The following is a 14,417-nucleotide window of genomic DNA, read 5'->3' as shown; positions in this document are numbered from 1 at the left end:
GCCATTTGATATTGAAATACATTATTAAATGTGGTTATGTTTATACATCATTTTAATGCACATTTCTCACTTTCTTACTTTTTTGCTAATGACTTATTTCTTGGTGTTTATTTTATATTTATTTTAGACTATGGAGATTATGCTAGACAAAAAGCAAGTTCAAGGGATTTTCTTATTCGAGTTCAAAATGCATTATAAAGCATGGGAGACAACTCACAACATCAGCAACGCATTTGGCCAGGGAACCGCTAATGAGTGTACAGTGCACTGGTGGTTCAAGAAGTTTTGCAAAAGCAGACAACATCCTTGAAGATGAGGAGTGTAGCAGCTGGTCACTGGAAGTTCCAAAGCACCTCCAAAAGCCAAACTTGCGCCAAAGAAAAGATCATGGTCACTGGTGGTTTGCTGATGCTCTGATCCATTACCGCTTTCTAAATCCTGGTGAAACAATTACATCTGAGAAGTACACTCGGCAAATCAATGAGAGGCACTGAAAACTGCAATGCCCGCAGCCAGCACGGGTCAACAGAAAGGGCCCAATCCTCCAAAACAACACCCAAAAGCATGTTGCACAACCAACACTTCAAAAGTTGAACCAATTGGGCTACAACGTTTTGTTTCATCCACCATATTCACCTGACCCCTCACCAACCGACTATCACTTCTTCGAGCATCTCAACAACTTTTTGCAGGGAAAATGCTTCCACCACAGCAGGAAGCAGAAAATGCTTTCCAAGAGTTCGTCGAATCCCAAAGCACGAATTTTTTTATGCTACAGGAATAAACTTGCTTCTCATTGGCAAAAGTGTGTTGATCATAATGGTTCCTGTTTTGATGAATAACATGAGTTTGAGCCTAGATATAATGATTTAAAATTCGTGGTCCAAACCTACAATTACGTGTGCACCAACCTAATATTTATTCGGCTGCACCGGGTCTTAGTTGCCACATGTGAACTCTTAGTTGGGGCATGTGGGATCTAAACCCCAGACCACAGATTGAACCCAGTCCCCTGTATTGGGAGTGCAGCCACTGAGCGAGCCCGGAACTCCCTCGGTTTCCTATTCATGCTCCTCCTTTTCAGAGACCAAATTTGCAGAATTAACACATTTTATAGGCAGCGGTCAAGCTGTTTCTTTGGAAAGACAGCATTATCCTCTTACTTGAGTGAGAGGTAGAGTGTTCAATTCTGGACAGAACTCGCTAAGAGAGACATGGGCCAACTGAGAGGTGGGATGGGGGGAGTTCGAAAGCAGCCCATCACACGAAGAGCCTCTAACGGAACAGACCAAGCTCTACCTGAGAAATACTCAAAATGTGACAGGAAACTGGCCTTCTAAGATACTGAGGACACAGCCATCCAGGAGGAGACTTGGAATGACTCTCTGTAGCGAGGATGGGCAGAACCAGGTGAAGGGAGGCACAGACAACACCTGAACAATCAGGGGTGCCTGCTCGCAAAGGAAGCCGTCTGGAAAGGCAGTAAGTTCTCTGTTGCTGAAGGTATCCAAGAACTCCTGAGCGGCGGCAGTGGGTTTGAAGCTTAGTCTCACAAACGTTCCGAAGCAACACAAACTGGATGGAGTTTTAGTGCCCCATACAGGGCTAAGAGAGAATACATAGAACAGAGGGTTGTAAGTCATGCTCGGTTTCTATTAGAATAACGCAGGGGGGACTTCCCTGGCAGTCCAGAGGCTAAAACTCCATGCTCCCAATTCAGGGGGGACCAGGTTTGATCCCTGGTGAGGGAACTAGATCCTACATGCAGCAACTAAAAGTTTGTATGCCACAATAACTAAAGATCCTTCAGACCGCAATGAAGATCGAGGATCAAAAATTTCGATAATAAACCAAAAAAAAAATAATAAATAAATTTAAAAAAATAACTGCAAGGTCCCCCTCCACCCAAAAAGCCTATCAGAACATAAGTGTGAGACACATTATTGTAGGATAATCTTGAATCTGTTCTAATTTACAAGGTAAAAAAGGAAATCTTTAAGAAACTTTCATACTTTATTGATAATGCAACACTTTTGTGAAAACAAGGACCTTAGAAGTAACAACTTGGTAAAGAACTGCTGGCCTAAGGGGCTGAACTAGGTGACCTTTAAGATTTGTCCAACCAAGACTGAGTCTAAACCTACATCATGGGCTTGAGTTTAGCAAGGAGGGTGTTTAGTAATCTACCCACAGGAAGTCTGGCGAGTATGACATGCACTCTTGTGCTCCTGACTATCTCACAGGCAGTCAGAGGCCCATAGGTGTCCAAAGGTTAAAACGAAATGTACTTTACCCATCACACTAGAACTGCTTGGGGAAGTAGTGACAAGTTTTACAAAGCAGTTGTGACCTCACTATGTCACTCCCTTGTCTGAATAAGTACAGGTTTAGACAGCTCTTTGTGTAAGGGGTCATCTCTTTCTGTTAGCTGAACTCTGAGATGGAAAAGACATTTGCCTCTAGCAATGAAGCCATTTTAAAGCAGAAATGCTGTGAGATTGTGGGACCATAGATCAGGTACTACAGAGACTGGGAAACTCCCACATTGCCTGGAAATGCCCTCACAAGGACCTCTCCAAACTTTGATCTTCAAAGCCAGGAGCCAAGCTAGGTGGACATTGCATATTTTTGTGACTTCAAGTGGAAACGTTGTTTCTATTTCATCCTCTAAGATTTGGCATGAATTCGAGGTCTCTGCTTTGGGCTGCAGTCCATGGGGTCGCAAAGAGTCGGACACGACTGAGTGACTTCACTTTCACTTTTCACTTTCATGCATTGGAGAAGGAAATGTCGGCCCATTCTAGTGTTCTTGCCTGGAGAATCCCAGGGACAGGGGAGCCTGGTGGGCTGCTGTCTATGGGGTCGCACAGGGTTGGACACGACTGAAGCAACTTAGCAGCAGCAGCAGCTTTGGTTAAAATGCAAAAATGCCACTGATCAGAATGATCATCATCAAAAAAAATCTACAAACAATAAATGCTGGAGAGGATGTGGAGAAAAAGGAGCCTTACTACACCGCCAGTGGGAATGTAAATTGATACACGTACTATGGAGAACAGTATGGAGATTCTTTAACAAGCTAGGAATAAAACTACCATGAAGTGAAACAATGGGAGTATTCATCGTTTAGTCACGTTAGACTGTTCGTGACTCAATGGACTGCGGCCCACCAGGTTCCTCTGTCCATGGAATTCTCCAGGCAAGAATACTGGAGAGGGTAGCTATTCCCTTCTCCAGGGGATCTTCCCAACCCAGGGATCAAACCCAGGTCTCCTGCATTGCAGGCAGATTCTTTACCATCTGAGCCACCAGGGAAGCCCCAAACTACCATATGACACAGCAATCCCACTATTGGGCATATACTCTGAGAAAACCAACCATAATCCAAAAAGATGCATGTATCCCAACGTCCATTTCAGCACAATTTACAATAGCCAAGACATAGAAGCAACCTAGATGTCCATCTACAGATGAATGGATCGAGAAGTTGTGGTACTATATACAACGGAAAATCACTCAGCCATACGAAGGAATGAATTTGAGTCAGTTGAACTGAGGTAGATGAACCTAGAGGCTATTATACAGAGTAAAGTACATCAGAAAGAGAAAACCAAATATTGTATATTAACACACATATATATGGAATCTAGAAAAATGGTACTGATGAAATCATCTGCAGGGCAGGAATAATTGAAAAGCAGAGACATTACTTTGCCAACAAAGTTCTGTCTAGTCAAGGCTATGGTTTTTCCAGTAGTCATTATGGGTGTGAGAGTTGGACTAATGAGAAAGCTGAGTGCCGAAGAATTGATGCTTTTGAACTGCGGTGTTGGAGGAGACTCTTCAGCGTCCCTTGGACTGCAAGGAGATCAAACCTATCCTAAAGGAAATCAGTCCTGAATATTCATTGGAAGGACTGATGCTGAAGCTGAAACTGCAATTCTTTGGCCACCTGATTCAAAGAACTGACTCATTTGAAAAGTCCCTGATGCTGGGAAAGATTGACAGTGGGAGAAGAAGGGGACGACAGAGAATGAGATGGTTGGATGGCATCACCGACTCGATGGACATGAGCTTGAGTAAGCTCCAGGAGTTGGTGATGGACAGGAAAGCCTGGCGTGCTGCAGTCCATGGGGTCGCAAAGAGTCGGACACAAATGAGCAACTGAACTGAGTTGAATAAAGATGCAGTCATAGAGAATGGACTGTGGACACAGCAGGGGAAGGAGAAGGTGGGACAAATTGAGAGAATAGCATTGAGACATATATTAATACATCACCATAAGTAAAATAGATAGCTAGTTGGAAGTTGCTATATAACACAGGGAGTTCAACCGTGTGCTCTGTGACAACCTAGAGGGGTGGGACAGAATGGGGAGTGGGAGGGAGGTTCAAGAGGGAGGGGATATATGTATACTTATGGCTGATTCACATTGTTGTATGGCAGAAATCAACACAACATTGTAAACCAATTATCCTCTAATTAAAAATAAATTTTAAAAATAATAAAGTTCTCCTTTCAATGAAAAAAATGCAAAAATGGATGTTTCCATGGGACACCAGGTAGATCAGAGATTGTTGGGATCAATGTACAGAAATGTGAACAGTGGGACTTGGTCTTTGTCAAGAGACCATAGCTATGGTCTATGGCTTATTCTTTAGAAACGCATGCCTTGCTGCACTCACTGTCCCTTGCTTCACATCAGCAAGGTCATTTTATTTTTCACGATCAGAATGAAGTGGTGTCACTGCTGCTTAGTTGCAAGGGCTCATGGGAGCAAACGCTCTTCTTAATAGATCTCTAGCCTTCTAGACGATGCTATCCCCAACCTTGTTGCTATGGTTAGAGCATACGCTGCCCTTCTGTTTCTAACCTTCTGCTGCAGTACAATCGTCAACATGTATTTGTGCTATTCTCGAAGCTTACTATAAAACTGAGCAAAATGAATATTCGCCCTCGGGCATTCAAGAAATACTTACTGTGCATCAATATGTGCTTACTTGGTATCTCAAGCTGATTTCACTTATCTGAAAAATTCTTGCTTGCAGACGGATTACCTTTCTATTATATTAGTTACCAAATGTTCCAAATAAATGTAAGGTGGAGGGTTCATGAAAATTATAAAAATGGAAGTGACACATCCCAGGATTCCATAGTTGACCCTTTTTCCTTTCCCTTCTCACTCCACTTCTCCCTGGAGCATAAAATGTCCTTTCATGGTTATAATTACTGTCTAAAGTCTATATCACCTGTCCATATATCAGTGCTAAAATTCAAATCTGTATGTCCAACTAACCAGTCATCTTCAGAAGTCTGGCAAGAAACCAGATTCGTGATGTTCCCAAACCAGAATTCACTATCTGACAACCCCCGGCCCCTCCTCCTCACCTTCACTGCATCCTGCATCCCTTCCCTGCCAACAAACCAGTTTCCCTCCTTGGACTGCAGGTCTTAGCTGGAGGTGCCACCATCCAGACATCGAAAATACTGCTGTCCCACTAGACCGCTTGTCCTTCAGCCTCCACAGCAAATCAAACAATGAGTACTGCTGAGGAAACCTCCCAGGCAGTCCTCACAGCTCTTTTTCCCTTTCATTCCACAGCTATCACTGAAGTCTCAGTACCTCTCACTTGGACTATTTCTCTGGTCTCTTTGGCTAAAAACCTCGGTGGAGGAATTCCTTGGTTGTCCAGTGGTTAAGAATCCACCTTGCAATGCAGGGGACTGGGGTTCGAGCTTGTTGGGGAACTAAGATCCCATATGTCACAGGGCGACTAAGCCCACTTTTGCCGCCACTACTGAGCCCACTGGAGCCGGTGCACCACAGCTAGAGAGAAGTCCACACGCAGCAACGAAGACCCCACGTGCCACAGCCAACCTGACACAGCCAAACAAATAAACATCAAAAAAACAAAAACCTCGGTGATCTTCCTAAAATGCCATTCTGATCGTGTTACCCTCTGCCTGGCCCCACCCCATCTCCCATCATCGTCTGCCCACAATGCTCAAACTTTCCTCAGCACCTGTGCAGTAAAATCCAGGAGGGATCTGATCCCTGTATTTTCTCCCACTTCACCTGTACTTAATCTGTGCTTCTGGTCTACCCATCTTTAATAATCCCCACATGGCCAGTGTAGTCCTGCCCACCATATTGCTGCCCTTATTTCCTCTGCCTGAAAGCATTTTCCATTTCATCCATCTTGTAAATCCTCGCTGATGCTTGAAAACCCACTGGTTGTACCGCCTCTTCCTGGAAGTCTTTCCTGACTCTCTTGCTCTGTTTTGTGTCTGCCTCTTACACCCGCATCTGCTATTATTATCCCATTGTTGTCACGGGTGACCCCCTAGGAAGCCATGAGCTTCTTAAGAGAGGGATTATATCTTTGTTTCTTTATCCCCTCAGCTCTGGGTACTGTGCCTCACGCACCATAGAAGTAAATGACTTAGAAAGCGTAAAGAAGATGCTCTCAACTGGATTCCCAAGAAAAGGGAAGTCAGGGAGGGGAGAGATCTTTTTTAAACCATCAGTAAATTGTCTTGTCCTTTAAAGATGGGGGTTTGTATTCACCTCTGAGGGCACACTGTTCCTTTGTTGCTGTAAAACTTTAATGATCCTTTATGCAAAAGTGAAGCTATGATCCTCAATTGTGATGGAGATCTTCTAGAGATGATGAGAAGCTACACTCCTCCACATGAAAATGTAAAGAGTAGTCTTTCTTGATGATGGAGAGACATCCTGAGATGCTTACAGCTGAAAGACTGGCATGGACTAAGAGTAAGGGGGGCATGGGAGTAGTGAAGAGGAGGAGGTCTGCAGCAGACAGGCAGGAACCTGGCAAGAGTGCACATTGTATAGGGATGCAAACCAGCCCAGCAGCAAGGCCAGGGGTGGGGAGAAAAAGGAGGGACAACTGGGAGGGGATCCCCATGAAAAATGCATGGCCAAAGGACCTAAGAAAAGACACATGGTATCCAGTTTTAAGGAACCCGGACTCCCTGTGTCATTCCTTCCATGACCCTACTCTTCAGTAAAGCTTTATAAAATTTCACAGCTCCATCTTAGTTGAAATTTGGGGAAATTAACAGAGCAGCCAGTGTCCACTGTCACACAACCAACTCAAAGACCATCAAAATAGTCTAAAATGAAGGCAATAATTTGTTACCAAGCAAGCAAAGGAGATTCATGTTCCTTAAGAAAAGTCAGTATGCCGTGCTTCGTCGCTCAGTCATGTCTGATTCTTTGTGACCCCATGGATTGCAGCCCACCAGGCTCCTCTGTCCATGGGGATTTTCCAGGCCAGAATACTGGAGTGGGTTGCCATGCCCTCCTCCAGGCGATCTTTTCAACCCAGGGATCAAACCCAAGTCTCCAGCATTGCAGGCAAATTCTTTACTGACTGAGCCACCAGGAAAGCCAGAAAAGTCCGTGGGTCTTCCCAAAGCTGAAAGTGAAATGGACTGATAAGATATGGAAAAGGGGAAGTTTTTCCAAATTTCTGGTTGGTTCAAAAGTGGATTGTAATGTACGATGCCAGACCCCCAAACCCGGTGCTCTGTGACAACCTGGAGTGATGGGGTGGAGAGAGAGTGGGAAGGGGGTTCATGAGGGAGGGGACACACATATGCCTACATATGTATGCCTTTGCCACACATTCGTGTTGATGTATGCAAAAACCATCACAATATTGTGAAGTAATTATCCTCCACTTAAAATAAATCTTAAAAAATCACAAACAAACAAAAAGAAACATATAGGACATCAAATGGTCTAGGGAAGGGTTAAAAAAAAAGGGGGGGATTCTAAAGTCTCCCTTGAGGCACAGGTGCAGTTCTCAAACAGGTCCAGAAGGGCTGTGCAAGGCTCTAGGGGTTTCAGCATCACTCTGTGTCACTTGAATGGGCATGCTCAAGGCTTGGAAATATTTTTCTTCAATATTTTTCTTGGAGTAACAGTAAACCATCTGAGCCACTAGGGAAGTGCCCCAGTGGTAAAGAACCCATCTGCCAATGCAGAAAACACAGTAGATGTGGGTTTGATCCCTGGGTTGGGAAGATCCCCTGGAGGAGGAAATGGCAACCCATTCCAGTATTCTTGCCTGAAGAATCCCATAAACAGAGGAACCTGGCAGGCTACAGTCCCTGGGTCACAAACAGTCAGACATGACTTAGCATCTAAAAAACAGTAAACAGGTAGCTTATAACTGTCTGAGTTTTGACACAGAAAGTGGCCATAGTTTGAGGCCAGGGTGAGAAGAAACAACCAGGGTACAATTTGAAATGTGTGGGTGTTTCTGAGAGGATCCAGGGGCACCCTGGAGAGGTTCACGTGATAGACTATTAGGGACTTAGACAATGGATATTTGGCTTTTAAAGGAGAAAGACTCCTGAACTTGGAACAGCTAGGGCCCTCGGGGTTGTATATGGCACACCACCCCCAAAATAAAAATAGTTTTAAATCCAGTTCCTCCCTACAACTGGTAATACTGATTCTTACTCTCCTCAATTGAACTCAGGGAAAACATTACACCAGAGTTAGAGGTGGGAAATTTTATCTATTTTCCATAAAGCAAATCATTCTCCGAGTTACACACCAAAGAGACAAAACCAAAACAGATGTTGGTTTTGTCTATTTAAGCAACGCAAGGCCTCCACAGTTGTTTTTTTGTGTGTGTGTGTGTTTTTTTTTTTTTTAAAGAAATCATTGTCATTTCCTTTTTCTGTGAAAAATTACCATGGAGGCATCATTCTTCTTTTTTTTTTTTCTTTATCACAATTGAAATTGTATGGTAGGGAAGTTTTTAATTAGTTTGTTCTGAGCAGGAACTGCATGTGCTCACTGCAGTAGGAACCTCATAAATTACTTCATAATCTCAATTGGAGGCTTTGTGTTGGAAAATACTCATTAATTTGCGCCAGCAGCCAGCGGCTTCCCCTGAAAGGGCTTAGAAACGTGCGGCACTGGTGTAGGTCAGGTTGCTCACAGCAAACTTCCAGGGCAGTAAAAACAAACCAGGCCTAGACGGCAAGGGAAGCCAGGCGCATCCGAGCTTTGGTGCCTGGAGACAAAGGAACTTTCTGAACTCCATACCAGCCCCTTCTGCCCAGTCCTCACTTTCCTGCTCCTAAAGTTCTTCTCTGCCCCGCACCCCCAGAAAGGGCTTTTTAGCTTTTAAATCTTCCCACTGCCTTTTTTTCTTAAGTGTGAAGAAATCAAATGTTTGGAAATACTTGTCCCAGACTAGTAAGGAAAGGTGATTTTTTTTAATTGGAGTATAATTGCTTTACAGTGTTGTGTTGGTTTTTACTGTATAACAGCATGAATCAACTGTAAGTGTAGATATTTCCCCTCTTGAGCATCCCTCCCATCCCCTACCCCGATCCCCACCGGTCTAGGTCACCGTTGAACACCAGGCTGAGCTCCCTGTGCTCTACAGGAGCTTCCCACTAGCTATCTATTTTGCACATGGTAGGATATGTATATGTCAGTGATCCTCTCTCAGTTTGTCCCAGCCTCTCCTTCCCCTGCCTGCACCCACAAGTCCGTTCTCTATGTCTACGTCTTTATTTATACCATTCAATCTAGATAGATGGGCTTCCCTGCTGGCTCAGTGGTAAAGAATCCCATGGACAGAGGAGCCTGGAGGGCTTCAGTCCATGTCAATTGTTGGTCAATTGTTGGTGGTGGTGTTCAGTCGCCCAGTCATGTCTGACTCTTTTGCAACCCCATGGACTGTGGTCCTCCAGGTTCCTCTGTCCACGGGATTTCCCAGGCAAGAATACTGGAGTGAGTTGCCATTTCCTTCACCAGGGGATCTTCCTGACCCAGGGGTCGAACCTTAGTCTCTTGCACTGTGGGGTTTATTCTTTACTGCTGAGCCACCAGGGAAGCTCCAAGACAGACACATACATATATACATACATGTTCATCCATCCATATGTATGTACAATACAGATAGATGTAGAAAGTGAGGGGGGAAAAATACTAGCCCAGCAGCAAGTTGGTTCCTCTCAGAGGGAGCATAGTATTTGATATACTGATAGGTCAACTGGAGTAAAGGTGAGGTCCCCCGAGTCAGGCTCTTAAGGTTAAAAAAAAAAAGTTCCCTAAATTGCTTTCTAAGAAGAGACGAGTTTGCTGATTTCAGGGTTTTAATATGGTTGCACCCTGATGGTTTGGTAAATAACTTCAGGCGGTTGCTGAGGTAGACCGGTTCTGCAATACAGAGGTGAGAATTTGAAACTGGGGATGGAGGATTCTGGGAGAGAGGAATGAATGAATAGCACAAGGCTTTGTATGCGAGAAAGGAAAGAGGAAAACACTCATTTCTTAGCAGAGGAGAGCTGCAATGTCTATGGGGGATTTTAAAGTTATTTGCTTAGGAGATGACAGTAAATTCCTTTCAACTACCCTAGAAAACTACTTCCCCGAAGCAGACCCTGAGACTAGATTGGTGTACAGGGTTTTGTTAAGGAACCAGTAAGGAAGCAGGGAAATGAGAGGGGAAATGTCAAACTATAGTGTGAGCCGGGTGAGGTCCATCAGCCTAAGCCCACACGGGAACCCTGGAGTGAAAGTACAGCTCAGGGTCGTCCCACCAGAGGCAGGGAGCTGGGCTTCCACACTCCTGCACCTGTCAGTCACGGTCAAGGGTAGGATGGGGCAAGGGAATCAAGCCCCAAATGCTCTGGGATCTATTTTGGAGGGAAAGTGGCGCCTGAAGCCCAAGGACAGTCTACCTGAGTCCCCGCAGCATTCTCTGAAGAACAAGTGCTGAGTGTCAGAAGCTGAAGGGGCAAGCGGGGATGGACAAGATGGTGCAAGGGGAATCTGAGGAGATCTGACAGAGCATGGACATTGTCCACCACAAAAATCTTGATAAACTCTATGCTTGCTCACTAATGTTTGTGCATGAGTCAACTCTTCACAGCGATGAAAGTGGAACCGACACATGCATCCAGGCCAGATCCCAGGGAGTAAGAGCAGAGACTGTGCTTGTGGGTGCAGAGGGTGAGGGAACACCTGACATATGAGTCCACGTGCACTTAGAACCCAACTCACAGTCAAATCCAAATATGTATATGCATGAAGTTACACTGCTAATGCCATAATGAAATGGAATTCCTGTTATCCACATGTGGTCTATTTACAGGAGATGCAAATAGTCATATCCGTGACCATTCAAAACAGCCCTTGCTCCTCCTTGCCCAGCCTCCACAATCGGGCTCCAGCAGCGCGCTCCAACTCATCTGAGCCACACTCCTGCCGTGTGCTGCTTCTCATCCACAGTCCACGCTGTCCCGTCAGAGCTGCCACCAACTAGACCTTAACACGCACCAGGCCCTGGGCTACTGTGGGTTATGAGTGTCACTCAGTCCTAACAACAACGCCACGTCCTAGGCGCTACTGTCTTGACCCCACAGAGGAGGAAACTGTGGCTAAATGAGGTCAAGCCTAAGTTCTCTAAGTGCGGACGGCGTTGCGTGGTGTTTGGACCCAGGACTGGGTGACTAAAGGCCAGTACTTTCAGCTGCTGGGCTTCTCGCCTCTGTGGACACTGTCCCCCCATTCTAAAGGCCCTCTCCATCTCAGGATTTCAGTTCCTACCACTTTCCAAGATGCAGTTCCAATGCTATATCCTCCACAGAGCATTTTAAATTAGGCAGAGCTCTTGGAGGAAAGAGATAGAAATCCAATACGACTATACAAAAGAGGAAAATTACAATACAAAAGAGGTTTGAGTGGTTGGGAAGAACGCTGGGGTGGCCCACGTTTGAAGGGATTGATTGCCCAGAAACTAGGGCCTAATAAGGGACTCAATGCAGCTGGAATTCTCTACCTCGATATTTTATCTTGCATCCCCCACCACTCCTCCAACCCCAAACCTCAGCCATCTGAAATGCTTCTGTCTCTCATTTATCAACCCAGAAAGGCCTTGATTGGCCCATCTTGGTCCTTGTGCTTATCCTTGCCTTAATCTCAGAGTCTAAAGGAATTGAGTATGGTGATCCACCAGACCAAGGAGTCTGGTTTGTAACCTAAGGAAGGGGGTGGGAGAAAAACATTTGAGCAATTCACAGCAATAGTTCCTACTACTCATCACACCATTTATGAAGATTTGGACAAAGTCAGGCTGTGCCAGTTTCTCTGGCACAGATCAACCATTTATCTCACTCTCGGATCTGTGGGTCAGGCATGTGGAGGGACACAGTGGGGAAGGCTTTGCTCTGCTCCACACTGTCTGGGGCCTGAGATCAAAGACTCTACACCAGGGTCTGGGTTCACTCACTCTCACGTCTGGCAGTTGATTCCCGTCCCATCAGCACGGGAGCTCAGTTCTCTTGTCTTGGCCTCTCCATGTGGGCTCTCTGTGCAAGATGGTTGGGGCTTTCTCACCACAACCTAGCTGATGTCCCCATCTGAACATACAGAGCCAGTCAGGTGGGACATATATTGGCTTTTTAACATAACTTCAAAATTTCTGCTGCATTCAATTTGTTGGAGCCTCACAAGCCTGCCTGGGGCTTCCCAGGTAGGACTAGTGGTAAAGAATCTGCCTGCAATGCCAGAGACCCAGGAGACATGGGTTCAATCCCTGGGTTGGGAAGATCCCCTGGAGGAGAGCACGGCTAACCAGGCCAGTATTCTTGCCTGGAGAATCCCATAGACAGAGCAGCCTTATGGGCAATAGTCCATGGGGTCACAAAGAGTTGGATGCCATCTATGGGGTCACACAGAGTCGGACACGACTGAAGTGACTTAGCAGCAGTAGCAGCAGCAGTAGCAGCAGCAGAGCACACACACACACACACACACACATACACAAGCCTGCCCTGGGTTTAAAGGGATGGGAAATAGACTCCATTCCTTGAGGAGCAAAAAATATTCTGGAAGAGAATATGAGACCAGACATACTGCTGCAACATTTTTGGAAAATACAGACTGCCATACGTTTTTCTTCCTGTGAATTCTCTTTATGTGTGTTTGTCATATCTTCCCTAAATTATTGTGAGCTCTGTGAGCTACTTATCTTTGTAATTTTATGCAGTACCTTGAACAAGACCTTCCACACACTAGGTTTTTGGATATGTTAGTATGCTATCTCTGATATAATGGTATCACAATTTTCCCACCAGCTAGCTGTGTAACTCTGAGACAAATGACATAACATCTCTGAGACTCAGCTTACAAACTGGGAAAGTTTAAATAATGTTGTTGTTTCTAAACATTCTGGTTTAGCAGCAAATTATAAATCATTTTCTTCAAATTACATCTAACACAGAATGCTAGTCTATACAAAACTAAAAAAACACAGATATAGAGAAAAGAGAACATTTGCACACTGTTGGTAAGAATGTAAATTTGTGGAGCCACTATAGAAAACAGTATGGATATCATTCAAAAAATAAAAAATAGGATTACTATATGATCCAACAATCCCACTTCTAGGTATCTGAAGAAAATGAAAAGAGGATCTTGAAGAGACATATATACTATGCACTTCTGTGTTTACCGCCACATTCTTCACAAAGCTAAGATATGGAAACAATCTAAGTGTCCAACAGTGGATGAATGAATGAAAAATACCTACAATGGAATATTATTCAGCTGTGAGAAAGAAGGATATCCTGCCACTGGCAGCAATATGGATGGACCCAGAAGGGATGATGCTAAGTAAAATAAGTCAGACGAACGAAGATACTATATGATGTAATTTATACATGGGATCTAAAAAAGCTGAACTCCTAGAAGCAGAGACTAGAATCATGGTTCCCAGGGACTTTAGGGGTGAGAGTACTGGGAGAGATGTCAATCAAAGAATACAAACTTGCAGTTAGAAGATAAGTTCTGGGGATATAATGTACAGCATGCTGATTATAGTCAATAATACTGCACCGTATACTGGAAAGTTGATAAGAGATTGTATCTTCAATGTTCTCCTCACAGAAAAGAAATGGTAGTTCTGTGAGGTGATGGTGATGGGGGTGTTAGCTAACACTATGGTGGTAATCACTTTGCAATGCATAAGTGTGTCAAATCACCTTAAATTTACATATTGTTATATGTCAATTATCGGAGAAGGCACTGGCAACCTACTCCAGTACTCTTGCCTGGAGAATCCCATGGATGGAGGAGCCTGGTGGGCTGCAGTCCATGGGGTCGCTAAAGGTCGGACACGACTGAGCGACTTCACTTTCACTTTTCACTTTCATGCATTGGAGAAGGAAATGGCAACCCACTCCAGTGTTCTTGCCTGGAGAATCCCAGGGAGGGACAGGGGAGCCTGGTGGGCTGCCGTCTATGGGGTGGCACAGAGTCGAACACGACTGAAGCGACTTAGCAGCAGCAGCAGCAGCAGCATATGTCAATTATGGGCTTCCCAGCTGGCAGAAGCGGTAAAGAACGTGCCAGCCAATGC

Source organism: Bison bison, unplaced genomic scaffold, assembly GCF_000754665.1.
Source record: "Bison bison bison isolate TAMUID 2011002044 unplaced genomic scaffold, Bison_UMD1.0 scf7180017864123, whole genome shotgun sequence".
NCBI classification, from domain to species: domain Eukaryota; kingdom Metazoa; phylum Chordata; class Mammalia; order Artiodactyla; family Bovidae; genus Bison; species Bison bison.
Note: the sequence above shows the minus strand (reverse complement) of the source record.